Below are 17131 nucleotides of genomic sequence, written 5' to 3'. Positions count from 1 at the left end.
TGTCATCAGTGATGTCATCAGTGATGTCACTGACCATGTCATGAATGATGTAATATGTGACATCATCAGCAGTGGATTGCGGGTGCGCGATATATAGTTAGTGCAACTAACTATATATGGAATTTCAATGGTTTTGTGTGAGTAAAATAAGGTTTTGTAAATGCTAATTCCTAACTATATATGGTCTATAACCTATGGTTTTTTCAGTGAATTTTCAAGGTTTTGTAAATGCTAATTCCTAACTATATATGGTCTATAACCTATGGTTTTTTCAGTGAATTTCATTGGTTTTTTAACAGCTAATATCTGTAGCTGTAAAATTTATTCTTCTTTAAATCCAAAAATATATTTTATATGTTTATGAATAATTATTTTTTTAAATATTTTTTTTTCTTCGTTCCCGCTTCGCGAATCGGGAACCTTACAATAAAAAAATGTTCAGAAAAATAAAAAAAAAAGTTCTTTTCAGAACTACCTCCCCGTTATTAAAAAATTGGTACAATATTTGGAACTGTGCCAACCTCTATTTCTCTTAGTTCGCTTCCTAGTTCGCTCGCTGGTACGCGAACTGGAAGCGAACCAAAAACAGTAAGTATAAGGGAAGGAAACACACACTTATGTTAAAAGAAAGACAGCTATAGGGGAGTAAACTAGAGATACTATTACCCATAATCCACTACTGATGATGTCACATATTACATCATTCATGACATGCTCAGTGACATCATCAGCAGAGGATTGCGGGTTTTTTGGCAACATGCCTTATCCACGGTTTAATAACGCTGCCTTTTGCTTTATATAAGTTTTCAAATTGTATGAAATATATACCAATAGGTCTTTATGAACCTTTAGGTAGTGCTTTTGTTCATGAGGTCTGGTCGCTTCCATACACATACAGATGTTTCAAAGATGATCAAGAAGTTTATCTGAATGGAGAGGAATGCACTGAGACGCCAGATCATTCACTAATGTGTAGGCACATACAGTTACACGATTCATGCAACAAACACCGACCAAATATGGCTTGCGTGTTGCAAGGCACGCCAGTTCCTGCTATCATCCCCACGTTCAAGTTGTTGGAAAATGGTAGTTATTTGATGCTCAATAATGAAGATTGTTCTGAGTTAATTAAAAGTATTCCTTTTATCGTAACAGTAAGTGAACGGGTTATTTGCTGCAGAAATGTTCTATTTCCTCCCACACATGAACATAGGGAGTTTTCAATCTGGCCACAAATACCAACCTTGGGACACGTTTCAACGGCATGACAAGAATAAGAGCTCTTTTGTCTCAGAGAGAGGTGGCCTTGAGTTCGGCCCGTGAAACTTTCGTACTTCACATAGCGAACACCCGTACACAGGTTTGCCTTTCAATTTCAGCAACATGTTTCCGACTATCTTTAACGCATCCTCCACAAAATCCCTGGCACACTTTTTTAAAGTTGTTACCAGTGGTCTCGTGACTTCATTTGAGAAAATCTTTGGAGTCATCCCTGCTCCCTTTCATTCCATTTTCTCCACTCTGGTTCGTGGATTGCATTTTTACTTGCATTACCAGCGGACGCTCTTGTGCTTTTTTACATTTTTAAATATGGATGTCCCTCCTATGCAACCTCCGACCCTGCAGCTGCTGACACTGTTCCGCAATCGCATGCTAGAATATTATGGCACAATGCCGTTGGCGATATTAAGCACGGCATATGGATTATCTTTTCGGTTCTCCTACTTCACCTGTGTCCAGCCTGTATTTCACTGCCTGACCTGTGATTTCGATTGGGCCATTGATTTGTGTCTCTGCGGACCGGTTTCTCCTGACGTCGACTTTAATCAGCTGATGACTCCTATCATTACTCACGAGTTGATTTGTCCTGGCGAAAGGATTATGGCTGTGGCATTGATGCATGGACTACTTGGTCCCTGGAATTTACTGGCGGCAGCACAGTCTTTCTTGGAACACAGCTTTCTTGAAAACCCACCGAGCTGTCCTCTGATGGTGATAGAGGATCCGGTGCTGGGAGAGCACGTATGTTCTTTTCCGCTTTTAAATTGGATGGCTGAACTGTTTTCGGATGAAGACGGTGACTTCCTGTTGGAGGCTGTTGCAGCTTATTTTGCATACACAGTTATGTCATAGACCTTTTTCATGTTTCATATGCTGAGTACTAGCATTTCATTGACAATTCATTGACTTAATTGTCAAGTTTTTATTATTTACCTTGCCTATTGGCTTAAGACTCGATAAAGTACTTGGCTGTTTTATTTTTCTTTAGCATTGAATTTTCCTAGTTTTTAATGCTTTACCTTGCGGACCGTCCACATATAAACTTGCAATCTGCTCTCATGAGATGGCACTTCTATTATCTTATTCAGTTCGTTTCCGGATCATGAGGAGGTGTCATCTAGGTCCTGGATATCTTTACACCGTGTTAAGTTAGCATGGGCTCATTACCGGTTTAAACGCCATTTTTCCTTTTTTGCAACTTCTGCACACGACATTTAGTTGTTGCTTTAGCTTTCCACCTAGTAGTTCATCGTGGTTTACATGAGAATAATATGTTATTGGTCTACTATCTGCTTTACTTGTTAAACTATATCTGTACAGCGAGTGCTAAAGTTTCAAGAACAACACGATACAGAATTGTTATGAGGTCTGATCTCCACGACTTCATACTCATAACATAAGTGCAACTTCTGCCAATTCTGGGCATGAGGCGGGTTTTATATTGCTTTGCCGAACACACATACACAACAGTTGATGCGGTTCACATGAAGAGAGAGCTGGTGTATGCTGATGTGATTCCTTCAAATCTAAGACACTAAAGTATGGGCACGCCCTAAACCAACACAAAGAGACCTTCTTAGCAAATAATATAATATGTGTATTAGGGAGGGTGAGATATAAGCAGCCGCGGGCCGTGGAGGGAGTTACGGTGAGGCAGGGAGGCGGGGAGGGGGAGAAGCAGGGTGGAGCCCTCTCTACCTTGCCCCTCCCCCTCCCCGCCTCCCTGCCCCACCGTAACTCCCTCCACGGCCCGCGGCTGCTTATAAGTGTTGCTAACTCTTATTCATTTACAGCATGTTAACATACTGTCACCATTCGCTTTTTATGTACTAGTAACTATGCTGGTAATTTTGCTACTGATAATATGTGTACTTGTATTCTCCACCCTGCTTCTCCCCCTCCCCGCCTCCCTGCCTCACCGTAACTCCCTCCACGGCCCGCGGCTGCTTATAAGTGTTGCTAACTCTTATTCATTTACAGCATGTTAACATACTATCACCATTCACTTTTTATGTACTAGTAACTATGCTGGTAATTTTGCTACTGATAATATGTGTACTTTTATTATCTAAGGTACTACGCCTGAGAAGACGGCATTAGTAAATAAACATTTCAAATACACATGTGTTCTTCTTAACTCCATGTTCTGGTTTCTAAGAAATATATAACGACCGACTGTTCATGAGTTCCACGTATCCTGAGGTACTATAAGTTCATATTCTGGATTGTCTAAACATTGAGAGTTTGTTATATCCAATGTGACACTGTACCTAGCTTGCTAAATAGTTTTTGATTACTAACGTGAGTTTTGGGACACCCTAATTCGCCGAGGTTCCAATCCTCTGTCCACAGTTCTGTGTGAGAACAGAAACCCTGCGACAGGGGCACCCCCGACCCTTGCTGGACCTTCATCACACTTGCGATACAACTCCAGCAATGCGCCACCTTTACGGCACAGATACATCACGCATCTGTGCTGTTTTTGCCCCGTGATGCGCCGCATTGTAAATGCAGCACACCATAGGTGACGGAACAGCGGCACAGAATGACTAACACATCCCTGGTGATGCGCCAGTCATCATAAATCTATCCCTATGCTTCTTATCTTGTTAGAGATGAACCGCCATATGTATCATCAAAGTTATTTGCATTTCCTAAATAGCGAACTTTAAGGAATAAATAGCGATTCTTTACCATTCCTAGTTTGCGATGAGCTATTTGCTAATTAGCCGAATGTAGCCCAATGAAGCCCAATGTAGCCCAATGTAGCCCAAAGATGGCCGCCAGACACACAAAAAAACAAATGTAGCCCAAATATCAGCCAGATGTAGCCCAACTATAGCCCAGTGACAGAATGACCAATCAGCTTCGCAAACCTCCGTTACGCGAAGCGGAGCGCTGTTACAGATATATATCTTTTTTTGAACGTTAATTTCTCAAAATCCACTGGAGCACATATATTGAGACCTAGCAAAGGCACATCGGGCTACCAGTCCCTAATATTTTGCCAAGTTTCGTGCAAATCCATTCAGCCGTTCAATTATTATTTTTATTATTTTTTTTTGCCCCGCGGGGCCCTTTTAAAACCTCCACATCAAACCTAGGGGGTCAGCGAGGATCTACTATGCCCCCTTATAGTTATTTCCCCCTTTGTTTTGACCTCCTCTTGTCTCTCGATCCTACCGAGAGACAAGATGGCGGCCGCTACGGACTGTTTGGAATGTTGACAGACGCCGGAGAACCAATCAGCTTCGCTTCACAAAGCTCCGTTGCGCGAAAAGTCCGCGAACCAGAGCGCTAACCGGTCCGCTGTTACAGATATATATCTTTTTTTAAACGTTAATTTCTCAAAATCCACTGGAGCACATATATTGAGACCTACAAAAGGCACATCGGGCTACCAGTCCCTACAATTTTGCCAAGTTTCGTGCAAATCCATTCAGCCGTTCGGGCTAAAAGTGAGGCCAACCGCCCTATGGAAAACTCAATGTTAAAAACACGTTTTGGGACCCCCCTTTTTTCTCGGCCCCCACTGGACGAACCCCCCCCAAATTTTCAAGGGCTGCTCAGAAACAAAATGTGCCATTTTCCTGAAAATTTCAGCCAATTCCGTCCACAAACGCCAAAGTTATTAGACATAGAATTTTCAAAAAACCCATAGAGAAAAAATCCTAACTATATATACCTACTGGCGACCGCCAGTAGGTAATATATATATATTTGCCACTGTTCCCTCTCAAAGGGACAAAATGGGTCGCACTCCACGGGCCAATTTTGCAATTTTTATTTTTTCATATTCCACAAACTCAGGCAGATGTTAAGACCTACGCGTTTCGGTATTACAAATACTTGTATTACCGAAACGCGTAGGTCTTAACATCTGCCTGAGTTTGTGGAATATGAAAAAATAAAAATTGCAAAATTGGCCCGTGGAGTGCGACCCATTTTGTCCCTTTGAGAGGGAACAGTGGCAAATAGATTAGCAGCGTGGTTCAGCTGCAGGGCGCCGCACCCATTCCGAGCGCTGCATGAGTGGCAAAAAGGAACCAGCAATGGAGAATATATATATATATATATATATTAATTACCTAGTTATAGTTAGGATTGTTTTCCATAGGGAAATCGCAACATTCTATTGGGAAAAACTTTGGCGCCGGTTGAGGAATCTGCCTGAAATTTTCCTCAAATTTGCCTCGTGGTGCTCCAGTCCCTCCCTGAAAGGGGGGGGGCTTCGTCAAGCGGGGGCCGAGATAAAAGGGGGGTCCCAAAACATGCTTTCCCCATGTTAATTTCCAGAGGGCGGTTGGACTCACTTTTAGCCCGAACGGCTGAATGAATTCCCACCAAATTTGGCAAAATTGTAGGGACTGGTAGCCCGATGTGCCTTTGCTATGTCTCAAGATATGCGCTCCAGTGGATTTTGAGTAATTTAGGTTAAAAAAAATATATATATCTATAGGCGCGCCTCGGTAGGCGCACCGAGGGGCACTCACTTATATACATCAATATTCACATATACTAGATTAAAACATATGTAGTTACTGATAAAGACACTAGTGAAACAGTCATTCACTCACTAACACACACATATACACACTCATCCACCCATACAGTCCTGCACATATGCTGTCTTCAAAAGACATACAACGAGAGAGTCAGTCATTCATGCATCTATGTGCTAAGTAATACCCTCACCAAACCATACAAACACTCATACTGATACTAAGAAAAACATCTAATAACCCATATACATACACATGTAGCTACTCACCAACCCATGCAGCCACTTATGCACAAAGTGAAACACTAATCCATATATTTAAATATTTAAACATTACTCACTAATATATGTATTCACTAAGATATTCAATAACATATACATATATAACACATATTTATTTTTCAGAAAGACACACATTCACTGGATGGTGTCATCAGTGATGTCATGAGTGATGTCACTGACCATGTCATGAGTGATGTAATATGTGACGTCATCAGCAGTGCATTGCACGCGCAAGTTATAGTGAGTCCAACTAACTATAACGTGGGAATTTCAATGGTTTTATACGAGTAAAACTTCCAGCTAACTATAACTGGTGTGAAACCTATGGTTTTTTCAGTGAATATATATATATAATCCTTGTGGGAGCTATCGAGGTTTAAGGACAATGGCGTTTGAAGAAGGCACACGCCGAAACTGGTCACGCCAAAAGCCCTCATACAGTGGCCGAGCTGAAATAATTGGAGAGTAATGCAGTGTTTCCGAGGAGTCGGGTTAATTCAGCGGCCCGCCACAGAGACCTCCGAGGCTTTGCCAGCAGCTGGGGACATCGTGCACAGAGGGTGTGGAGCGACGCTGACACTTGGCCTGTGCAGTCAGCTGTGATGCCAGTTTCGGGACCCCAAAGCAGACACAAACTTTTGTTTTATTTTCGAAGCCCCAGTGCCTGAAGGTGATTGCAAGTACGCGGTATTCTGGGACTGGTAGTCCCCAAAACTGAAGCGAGCACCAGCCAATCAGCCCCAGGTGAGACCAACTATCGTTTGAAGGAGGAGCTCAAAGGAATCCTTGTGGGAGCTATCGAGGTTTAAGGACAATGGTGTTTGAAGAAGGCACACGCTGAAACCGGTCACGCCAAAAGCACTGAATAAATTACCTGTTTTGGAGTCCAAATGTGTCCCGAGTGGTCTTCTTGAAAGGGGAGAGAGTGAGTGCAATTCTAGCGCGGTTTCCAGTTACGCGCACGACGGACCATCTCCTAAAGTGGCCGAGCTGAAATAATTGGAGAGTAATGCAGTGTTTCCGAGGAGTCGGGTTAATTCAGCGGCCCACCACAGAGACCTCCGAGGCTTTGCCAGCAGCTGGGGTCATCGTGCACAGAGGGTGTGGAGCGACGCTGACACTTGGCCTGTGCAGTCAGCTGTGATGCCACGGGGGTGTGGAAGAGAGTTTCGGGACCCCAAAGCAGACACAAACTTTTGTTTTATTTTCAAACCCCAGTGCCTGAAGGTGATTGCAAGCACGCGGTATTCTGGGACTGGTAGTCCCCAAAACTGAAGCGAGCACCAGCCAATCAGCCCCAGGTGAGACCAACTATCGTTTGAAGGAGGAGCTCATAAGAATCCTTGTGGGAGCTATCGAGGTTTAAGGACAATGGTGTTTGAAGAAGGCACACGCCGAAACCGGTCACGCCAAAAGCCCTGAATAAATTACCTGTTTTGGAGTCCAAATGTGTCCTGAGTGGTCTTCTTGAAAGGGGAGAGAGTGAGTGCAATTCTAGCGCGGTTTCCAGTTACGCGCACGTCGGACCATCTCATAAAGTGGCCTAGCTGAAATAATTGGAGAGTAATGCAGTGTTTCCGAGGAGTCGGGTTAATTCAGTGGCCCGCCACAAAGACCTCCGAGGCTTTGCCAGCAGCTGGGGACATCGTGCACAGAGGGTGTGGAGCGACGCTGACACTTGGCCTGTGCAGTCAGCTGTGATGCCACTGGGGTGTGGAAGAGAGTTTCGGGACCCCAAAGCAGACACAAACATTTGTTTTATTTTCGAAGCCCCAGTGCCTGAAGGTGATTGCAAGCACGCGGTATTCTGGGACTGGTAGTCCCCAAAACTGAAGCGAGCACCAACCAATCAGCCCCAGGTGAGACCAACTATCGTTTGAAGGAGGAGCTCATAAGAATCCTTGTGGGAGCTATCGAGGTTTAAGGACAATGGTGTTTGAAGAAGGCACACGCCGAAACCGGTCACGCCAAAAGCCCTGAATAAATTACCTGTTTGGAGTCCAAATGTGTCCCGAGTGGTCTTCTTGAAAGGGGAGAGAGTGAGTACATATATATATATATATATATATATATATATATATATATATATATATATATATATATCTCTACATATCTATTTTTTATTATGCATTTCAATCGTTCATTTGCTAGTTGGAAGTCTGCCATAATAAAATTATTCGGCCTACATATTGTTAGAGAAATATGTTAATAAAATTGGTATATGTGTTACATCCCATACATTTGAATTTGTTTTCTTGCCTTGCCTTTGGGTGTTAAGAGTTTGACCGCCCTAGGAAGTGCTGTGCAAAAAGTATACTCCATAAGTTTGGATTGATAATTTTTTCTAACCTTGGGGGAGTGTCGGTTATACTTCGACCCAGGGGAGAATTGAGTTGAAAATCTGTCCTTTTTGTGAAAAGCAGATTTTAATACATCTTGGCGTCATGACTCACAGGATAGAAGGGGTGGAATTAGGGGAAGGAGATTGTTTGCCAGAAAATCAAAGGCTGACTCCCAACTAATAACTGAAATTTCCGGATGGGAAATGGCCCCGTATGAGGTGCTTGCCCATGAGTGGGCTAATTGTGCTGGGTTGAGTGTAAATCGAAGTGCGTGTTTGGCTGATGCTGAACCAGCTCAAGTGGTTGCGTGCTTTCAAAAAGCGCCTGTGAAGAAAGGAGAAGAACTTCCTACTTTAGGAATGAGGGTTAGGATTCTCCTCGATGCTTACAGAATTATGCATGAAAAATACGTTAAATTGCAGTGTGAGTGTGAGAAATTAGAAAAACAGTGTGTTGAGAGTAAGAATACTTCTACGATATTAACTTGTCAGAATAAACTATTGATGGATAATCTAGAAACTTATCAGACTGTAACCGAAAAAGCCTCAGTACGGATTGCTAAGTATAAACATAGGAAGAGGAGAGGAAGAGTTAACATGAGGAAAGTGTGTTTAGCTATTTCAAATGCTGGAATTGATTGAGATCCTGAAACGTGGGATGGAAAAATCTGGGTTTCTTCGGAGCTCTCCGACTATAGCGGAGATGAGAATAAGGTTGAGGAGCCCGTTCAGATTGAGAAACAGAATGAATCAGTGGGGCGTAAAGTGGTTCAAGCGCATCCTATTATTCGTCGAAAAATTCAAGGTGGTCCAAATTATCCACAGGGAGTTTCAATGGATAGCATGGAAGATTTTATTCAGCAGGAGATTAATGATATTTCAGATCGGTTTCGGTCGAAACCTGGGGAATCTCTACTTACGTGAATGGTTCGATTGTTTAATCTAGGCGGTGCAGGTGTGATACTAGATCACGGAGATGAAATAAAGTTCTATACACTGAGGGGCAGATTTACAAGCCCCTTGCGCCTCATTTGCGCTGCTGTTGCATCACTTCTGTAACGCAACGGCAGCGTAAACCATGCACCACGTTGGGCCCTATTTACAATGTGACACATCTAGGGAGATGCGTCACGTTGTTAAGCCCTGCGCCACATGAAACCTGCATCAGGTTTCATGTGGACGTTCTGGAGCGGGGGGGGGGGGGTCCGTTTAAGGAATGCCTCGGAAAAGTGCCTGAGTGAAATCTACAAGATTTCACTCAGTCACTTTTCCGACGCTGCTGCGTCATTACCTTGCACCTGCTTGAAGCAGGCGTAAGGCGTGACGCACCATGTTAAGGATAGGCAGGGTTGGAACAGTGCTAGAGTTGCATTGCACCCGCAACATAACTCCAGCACTGCGCCAACCTTACACCAGCAGATGCGACACGCATCTATTTATCCTTGCCCCATGATGCGCCGCATTGTAAATGCAGCGCATCTCTGGTGGTGCAAGGGTAAACCTGCATCACACATCTTTCCTGGTGCATCCCTGCTTATTTGCAGGGATGTTTCAGGAAACGTAAATCTGCCCCTTAGTTCAGATTCTACAGTGCAGGAGCAGTTTAGGAATTATACTAGTGATGATCAAGTTAGTTTGTTACAGTTGGCTGTAATTGGATGAAGCCACAAATATCCAACAGAATCAGATTGGCCGGTGAATGAGAAAACCTGGTATACTTTGAGAGATTGTATACAGAGATTGAAGGAAGAAGTGATGAAGTCTTCTATTTTTCTAGACCATGCACACAAACTGATGGATGGAGTATTGAACGCATCAGTGCAGAATAGAATAATTCGTAACGCTCCTCCCGCATACAAGCAAGTGATGATTACTTTGTTGATAAATCAAACTGGTAATACTTTAGCAGAAGTGGTTGAGGCTGTTCATGAGTTGGGAGAGTTAGGTGAGTGGATGAAAACTGAGAGACCTTCAAGGTCTGAGACACGTACTGACAATAACAAGCTGTCTAGGAGAGATCTGTTCATGGCTCTATTGCAGGTTGGAGTGGAGAGAAATGAGACAGATGGGATAACTACATCAATTTTGTGGCAGATATATCGAAAAAGAGGTTTGGATAGAAAGGAAGGAAACAGGAGAGTCCATAAGCAAGATAAGGCGCAACAATCGCCAGATGGCAGTGAGGGTGAGATACCAGAAAAGGAGGGGGAGAAAGCTGCCCGCTCAAACAGGAAGATTGAGAGAGACTTAGAAAGTGATAGGCTGGTAGAGAGAAGAAATAAAGAGGATTTTATTCCAAATAGGTACGAATCGATGTATCCTGATTTGACTTGGGCGAAAGACAGATATAAGGCAGACTAGGAAATAGGTCAAGCTCCAGTGCAAAGGTGGGCTTACAAAGACAACAGACCTTATGTTGATATTGAAATTTATTGGAGACATCGTAATATTCAGAGGGCCCGAGCTTTAGTAGATACCGGAGCAGAAGCCACTCTGATATCTGGAAATCCCAAAAAGTTTACTGGACAGTATTTCACTATTACAGGTTTAGGCGGCAAAGAGACCTCAGCAGTGCAGACTATAGTGCACATGAAAATAGGGAGAATACCAAAAAGAGAATATATTGCATTGATTGTGCCTCTCTTTGAATATATTATTGGAATTGATATTTTGAAGGGAATGACTTTGCATTGAGAAGATGGACATTAGCAGTTTGGATCGAAGCAGTACAATTCAGTTGGTGTTGTGAGGGTCGGTCATTTGAAAATCCCCCCAGTGAAATTGCCTCAGGCTACTAAAGTGATTCATGTGAAACAGTATAGAATTCCAGGTGAACAAAACGAAATTAGTGCGACTATTCAGGATTTGTTAGAAGCAGGTGTGATAACCCCGATTACATCTGCTTGGAATAATCCTTGTTGGCCCGTGCCCAAAACTGATAATTCTTAGTGCATGACAGTTGATTATTGTGATCTGAATAAGCATACACCTCCTTTGACTGTTGCTGTCCCAGACACAGTTACTTTGATTGAGAAAATACAAAAACATCTTGGTACTTGTTATGCGGCTGTTGATATTGCTAATGCTTTCTTTTCGATACCAATAGCCCCCGAATGTCAAGAGCAATTCAGTTTTTAATGGGGCGGTAGATAAATGACATTCAGAAATTTACCTCAAGGGTACTTCCATAGTCTCACGATCTGTCACCGGCTGGTGGCAGAGCATTTAGATGAAGTGTCAGTTATTCCTAGAGTACAGTTTTGTCATTACATTGATGATATGATGATACAGGGAGAGACGCAGGAACAAGTTCAGGTTCGATTAGACAGAATTGTGGAGCACTTACAAAGCAAAGGATGGGAGATCAATCCTGACAAACTACAGGGACCCTCTCAGAGTGTGAAGTTTTTAGGTATCCAATGGCATCAGGGACATCGAGAAGTGGTGCCCCAAGTGAGACAGAAAATTAAACAGTTTGCGGTACCGGGAAATAGAAAAGATACTCAGAGGTTCATTGGTTTATTCAGTTTTTGGAGACATCATATTCCCCATTTGAGTCTGATTTTGGTCCCTTTGTACAAAGTTACACGAAAGAAGAATGTGTTTGTATGGGATGAGCAGCAGCAAACGGCATTTGAATCAGCAAAAGAGGCAATTCAGCATGCTTTCGATTTGTGGCCAGTGAGGGATGTAGATGTTGATTTGAATGTAACAGTGCAGGGACCATATGCTAATTAGAGTTTGTGGCAAAAGCAGGGAATAACCAAAGTACCTTTAGGGTTTTGGACGAAGAAATTGCCAGACGCTGGAGAACATTATATTGCTTTTGAGAAATAATTGCTTGCATGTTACTGGGCTCTCGTGGATACGGAGCAACTAACCTTAGGAAGTGATGTGATTTTGAGACCTAAGATCCCGATACTGCCGTGGGTGATGAGTTCCCCTAAAACCCATAGGATTGGACTTGCACAGGAAACAAGTGTGATTAAGTGGAAGTTGTACATACAGGATAGGGCCGGTAGAGGTCCCAAAGGCAACGAGGTTTTGCATGAGAAGGTGGCGCAGGCGCCAATGGAGGAGACAGAGATATTCCATGGGTTGCGCGGTGTCCTGTGCATATTTTGAGGTTGCTTCCTGCAGTGTGCTCTCCAGGAGACCTGTGGGGTGGAAGGAGTGACCGATTATCTAGACGATTTCCTGTTCATATGGAGTGATGGCATGCAGGACTGTAATCAGGCCCTTGCAGACTTCGAGAAATTGACCAGCCACCTGGGGGTTCCCCCTGGCGCAAGGTAAAAAAGTTGGCCCGGCGCAGGTCTTAACTTTTCTGGGGATCAAGCTTGATACCATCGCAAGGGAGTCCAGACTGCCTTCAGACAAGGTTTGGGACCTAGAGCAACTTATTCAGTCAGTGTTTGGGCAGGACAGAGCAGGGTGTTTGCCAGGAGGCTAGCCAGGGCCACTGCCAAGGTAAAAAAGAAGCACCACATGGTGAAACTAAATAATGGAATGAGACAGGACCTGGTCATGTGGGCGGAGTTCCTTGCCAATTTTAACGGCTCTGTAATTTGGAGGGTTCCTTGGGCAGGCAGCCCTGACCTAGCACTATTTACAGACGCATCAGGCAGAGATGGTTTCGGGGCCATCCTGGATAGGGAGTGGTGTGCTGAAAAATGGCCCAACTCTTGGCATAAGTAGAGGATCACGGCCAACATCACAGTGTTAGAGTTGTTCCCAATTGTGGTAGCTTTTCACCTGTGGCCTGCAGTACTGGTGGCTAAGAGGGTCCTCTTTTGGTCTGACAACCTGGCAGTAGTGCAGGCCATCAACTTCCAGTCAGCGAGTTGCCCTCTGGTTTTGTGCCTCCTGGAGGAGTTGGTACGGGCGTGTCTGTACAATAACGTCAAATGCAGAGCGCAACACATTCAGTTCAGCGGTGGGATCCTAGGAGGAAGGCACGCCATCTCTAGATAACAGAGTATAGTCTTTCATAGTGTGGGCCAAGGACAACAAGAAGTGTCATTCTTGGATTTCAGGTCATCTTGTGGCAATTAGTCACCACGCTAGACTGTGGGGCCAGTCCGACCACACCAAATCCTTCCTGATCAGAGCAGCATTGAAAGGTTGGGCCAGGAACGAACCGAGGGCACTGGACAATAGGTCCCCCATAGACCTTGAGACCTTACAGGGGATGCTGGACTGGGCGCACTAGGCTACCCACTCTGCGTTTGAGGCAGCATTATTTGCGGCCACCTTCAGCCTGGCTTTCTTCAGGCCCTCAGAATTAGTAAACTAGTGGCTAGATCTAAGCACGACAGGTCTGGGGTGGCTTTGAAAATACAGGATACGGTGCTCTCTGGGTTCTTCCCTTAAAATAACTCTAAGAAGATCTAAGATGGACCAGTCCGAGGAAGGGAAGGTGTTCTGGCTGCACAGTTTGGGCGATGGCAAGTATTGCCCTGTGGGCCTGCTCGCCGCCTATCTGGCCCTGCGCCCGTAGTGGATGGGTATCTGCTTTTGCACGCAGATGGCATGCCCCTGACAAAGTTCCAGGTGGAACACATTATGCACGCATGCTAGGCGCTGTCCAGCACCGTGGATCTTGGCAAGCGTTTCTGCAGTCACTCTTTCTACATAGGGGTGGCAACAACAGCATTCAATGAAGGCTTGCCAGCAGAAGGGACCAAACAAGTGGAGCGGTGGGAATCCCAATGTTTCAAATGATACATACGGCCATGAGCCCACGGACGTTAATTTTGTTTCTGTCACGGAGTGCCGGGGACTGGCAGCAGTGTGTTTAGGAGTGTAATTTACTGTTTTCATGTTGATGTGCTGTGGTGTCAATAAACATTTTGCAACATCACATTTCTTTATTTGCCATGAACAAAGGTCTGAGTGATGGGCCATTCTGGCGTCTTGAGACTGGCACAGTGGGCTGAACGCCTGAAGTGGAGGCATGGTTTTTCCAACACCGAGATAATTTGGCTGGGGCACCCAGGCATGCAATGGAATGGGTTGTTGGGCAAACTGCAACAGTGCCTGGGGGGAGGCACCCATCTTCCCAACATCCTAGGTATACGTCTGGGTGGGAACGACCTGACTGCGCTGGGGAAAAGGACATTGCTTCAAAACATTAAAACCACAATGTGCAAATTGAGCAACCAGTTAGGGACATGTGAACTTTGGTGGTACGAGCCCACCCTTCGGTTCCGGTGGCATGGAGCTGATCAAGGGAGGCAATGGAGGCTGCGCGCAGGAGGGTGAATGGTGCTATGCGTAAATTCACAGGGCAGCAGGGATTTGGCTTCATTAGACATGGGTTGCTTCACACCAAATCCACAGGGTGTTTTGAGGACGATGGGGTACATCTGTCCAGAACAGGCATGGACCTGTTCTTGCTGGATCTGGGAGAGGCCCTAGAAATAGCAGGATGTAAGTAGGAATGCCGGCCTTGGTGGTCCCCGGAAGCTTGTTTCCTTTCCAGTAAAGAATTGGCTTGGTAGTTTGGTCTGCCCTGTTCCCATGATGCACTGGGCCAGGGACAGACTAATTTGCATGTAGCCAGGTTCTGAACTGGGATGGTGCAGTGAGCTAAAAAACGGTGATGGATCAAGCCCTGATCTTTTGACTGGGTATGAGTGTTCTGCTTAATTCAGATGCTCTGTCCATCACCACCCCCTTTTGTGAATCGCCTTGGTGGGCAGGCCTGGCTGCGACGGTCGCCACACCCAGGTCTATGGCTGAGTTACAGGGCGATCCAGAGTCAGAAAGGTACTCAGGGGTAAACTCTTCAGGAGCACAAAGGGCGCTGAGGCCTAATATACTCAGGAAGTCTTTGCGGTGGACCCTGAGGTGCGACGGCGGCTCGTCTGTCCTACAGACGGTTGGAAACCTGTACAATCGGGGGTCGCTTGAACGCTCCGCCCCTCGTAGGGGGGCGGGGGGCGTGAGTAAGGGTGTGGACCGATGGTTCACCAGAAATGGGAGGGGCTAGCCCCTCACCACAATTGCTAAGCAACGATTGGCTAAGGCTACGATGCAAGTTGGCCCATCAGGTGTTAGGCCACGAGGGGAGGCTTGCTTGTAAGATAATCCACCATTTTGGCATAGTTGGTATGCAAATAAACTTACAGCTATTTTTTCCACCAAAAGTTGTATTGTGTGCTTATTTATGTTACCTATGTGTTGCTGCATGAGGGCTGGTGAGTGTTGCCGATATTGGCACTATGTGGGCTGACTGACATCCCCGAAGAGGACCCTCATAAGAGGGCGGCACCTTTAGTGCCACAGGAGGGCACACTGGACAGCCTAATGTCTGGAGACCCCTTCAGGGTTCCGCTCATCACTTCCGACCGAATTGGGGGAAGGGGAGAGGTATAAGTTCCTCCCCCACAAACTTAAGACAAACTTAAGACAGACTTAAGACAGACTTAAGACAAAATCCTAACTTCTGTGAATACCAAAAGTAGTAAGTTCATTTTGTGAATGCCAAAAGTAGTAAGTGCATTCTGTGAATACCAAAATAGTAATACGTTTAGGATTGAGTCTTAAGTTCATTCTGTGAATCGGGCCCTTTGATTTCACTGCGTCACTTCTATGACCCTTTCTTGCGTCAATACTCCCCCCTTGCATACATTATACCTGGCACAGGTATAATGCGGTGCAAGGGTTTACAAAGTGACGCATCTACCTAGATGCGTCACTTTGTAAATATGGCACAACAAGGCGCATTTTTTACGCCACTGGTGCGTCACAAAAAGTGACGCACCGGCGGCATAAAAGTGACGCATAGCCTCATAAATGAGGCCCTATCACTTTTCTAACAAATGCCCCTCACTGCAGGGATATCATCTGATTTACTAAGGAAAAACACATCTGCATGTTACTGAAATACACCTTTTTGAATTTTGAAGAGACTTTATTATATTTTTACAAGTTTGTAGCACAAGTTCTTAAAAAATGAACGTGTTCCTAAAGGTAATTGGTGCAGGAAACCTTCTTTTCCTTTGAGGCCCCCGGCATCTGAGAATCCCTGATCTATTGACATTGTGTCCCTTTCTGAAAACCTTTCCTGGGGAAGAACTCCCAGAGCACAAGTGGCCCATTCTTTTGGCCACCACACAAGATCACCTGAAACTTAGAAAACTTCTCAAATCCCAGGTGTTCCAAGAAGTCAAGATCCCTGGCGCTAGGAGCCCTTGAGTGTGCGTATAATAAATTAATTAATGCATTAACACTCAAAGAAAATATATGTTGATGCGCTCAATGAGCCCACGCAGGCGGCTTAGGCAATAAACTCCAAAGCCTTGCAAGGTATCAATACGTTTCTGTGGAGATTTAACATAACCCCCTTCTTACCTCACCGGAGCAGTGTGAATATTGGGATACACATTTGGAACAGTGCCACACTGCACAATTCCACGGTTCGTATCACATCACATATACTTCACTTTTTCGCAGTTTTATGAAACGCGAAATTGCCCCAAGGGCCAAATGACTTTACAGTGTTGTTTATCACAGCATGTCAAGTTTAGATCAGAGTTCGAGCCCTGTTCTGCAGGTGTAACACCCCCCCCCCCCCCGGCCATATCTCCACTCCGATCAACTCTACAAGTATGGGAAAGGATTTGCCAAGAATCACACAGTGCCTCGCCATGTAACAGCAAGCACTAGAAGCCATGTTAACAGATTACAAGGCCAGTCACCTGATTGATGTACCCCTCCCA

The sequence above is a fragment of the Lissotriton helveticus genome, chromosome 8 (assembly GCF_964261635.1).
Source record: "Lissotriton helveticus chromosome 8, aLisHel1.1, whole genome shotgun sequence".
In the NCBI taxonomy this organism is placed as follows: Eukaryota; Metazoa; Chordata; class Amphibia; order Caudata; family Salamandridae; genus Lissotriton; species Lissotriton helveticus.
The sequence above is the reverse complement of the archived record's forward strand: the minus strand, read 5'-3'. Positions refer to the sequence as shown.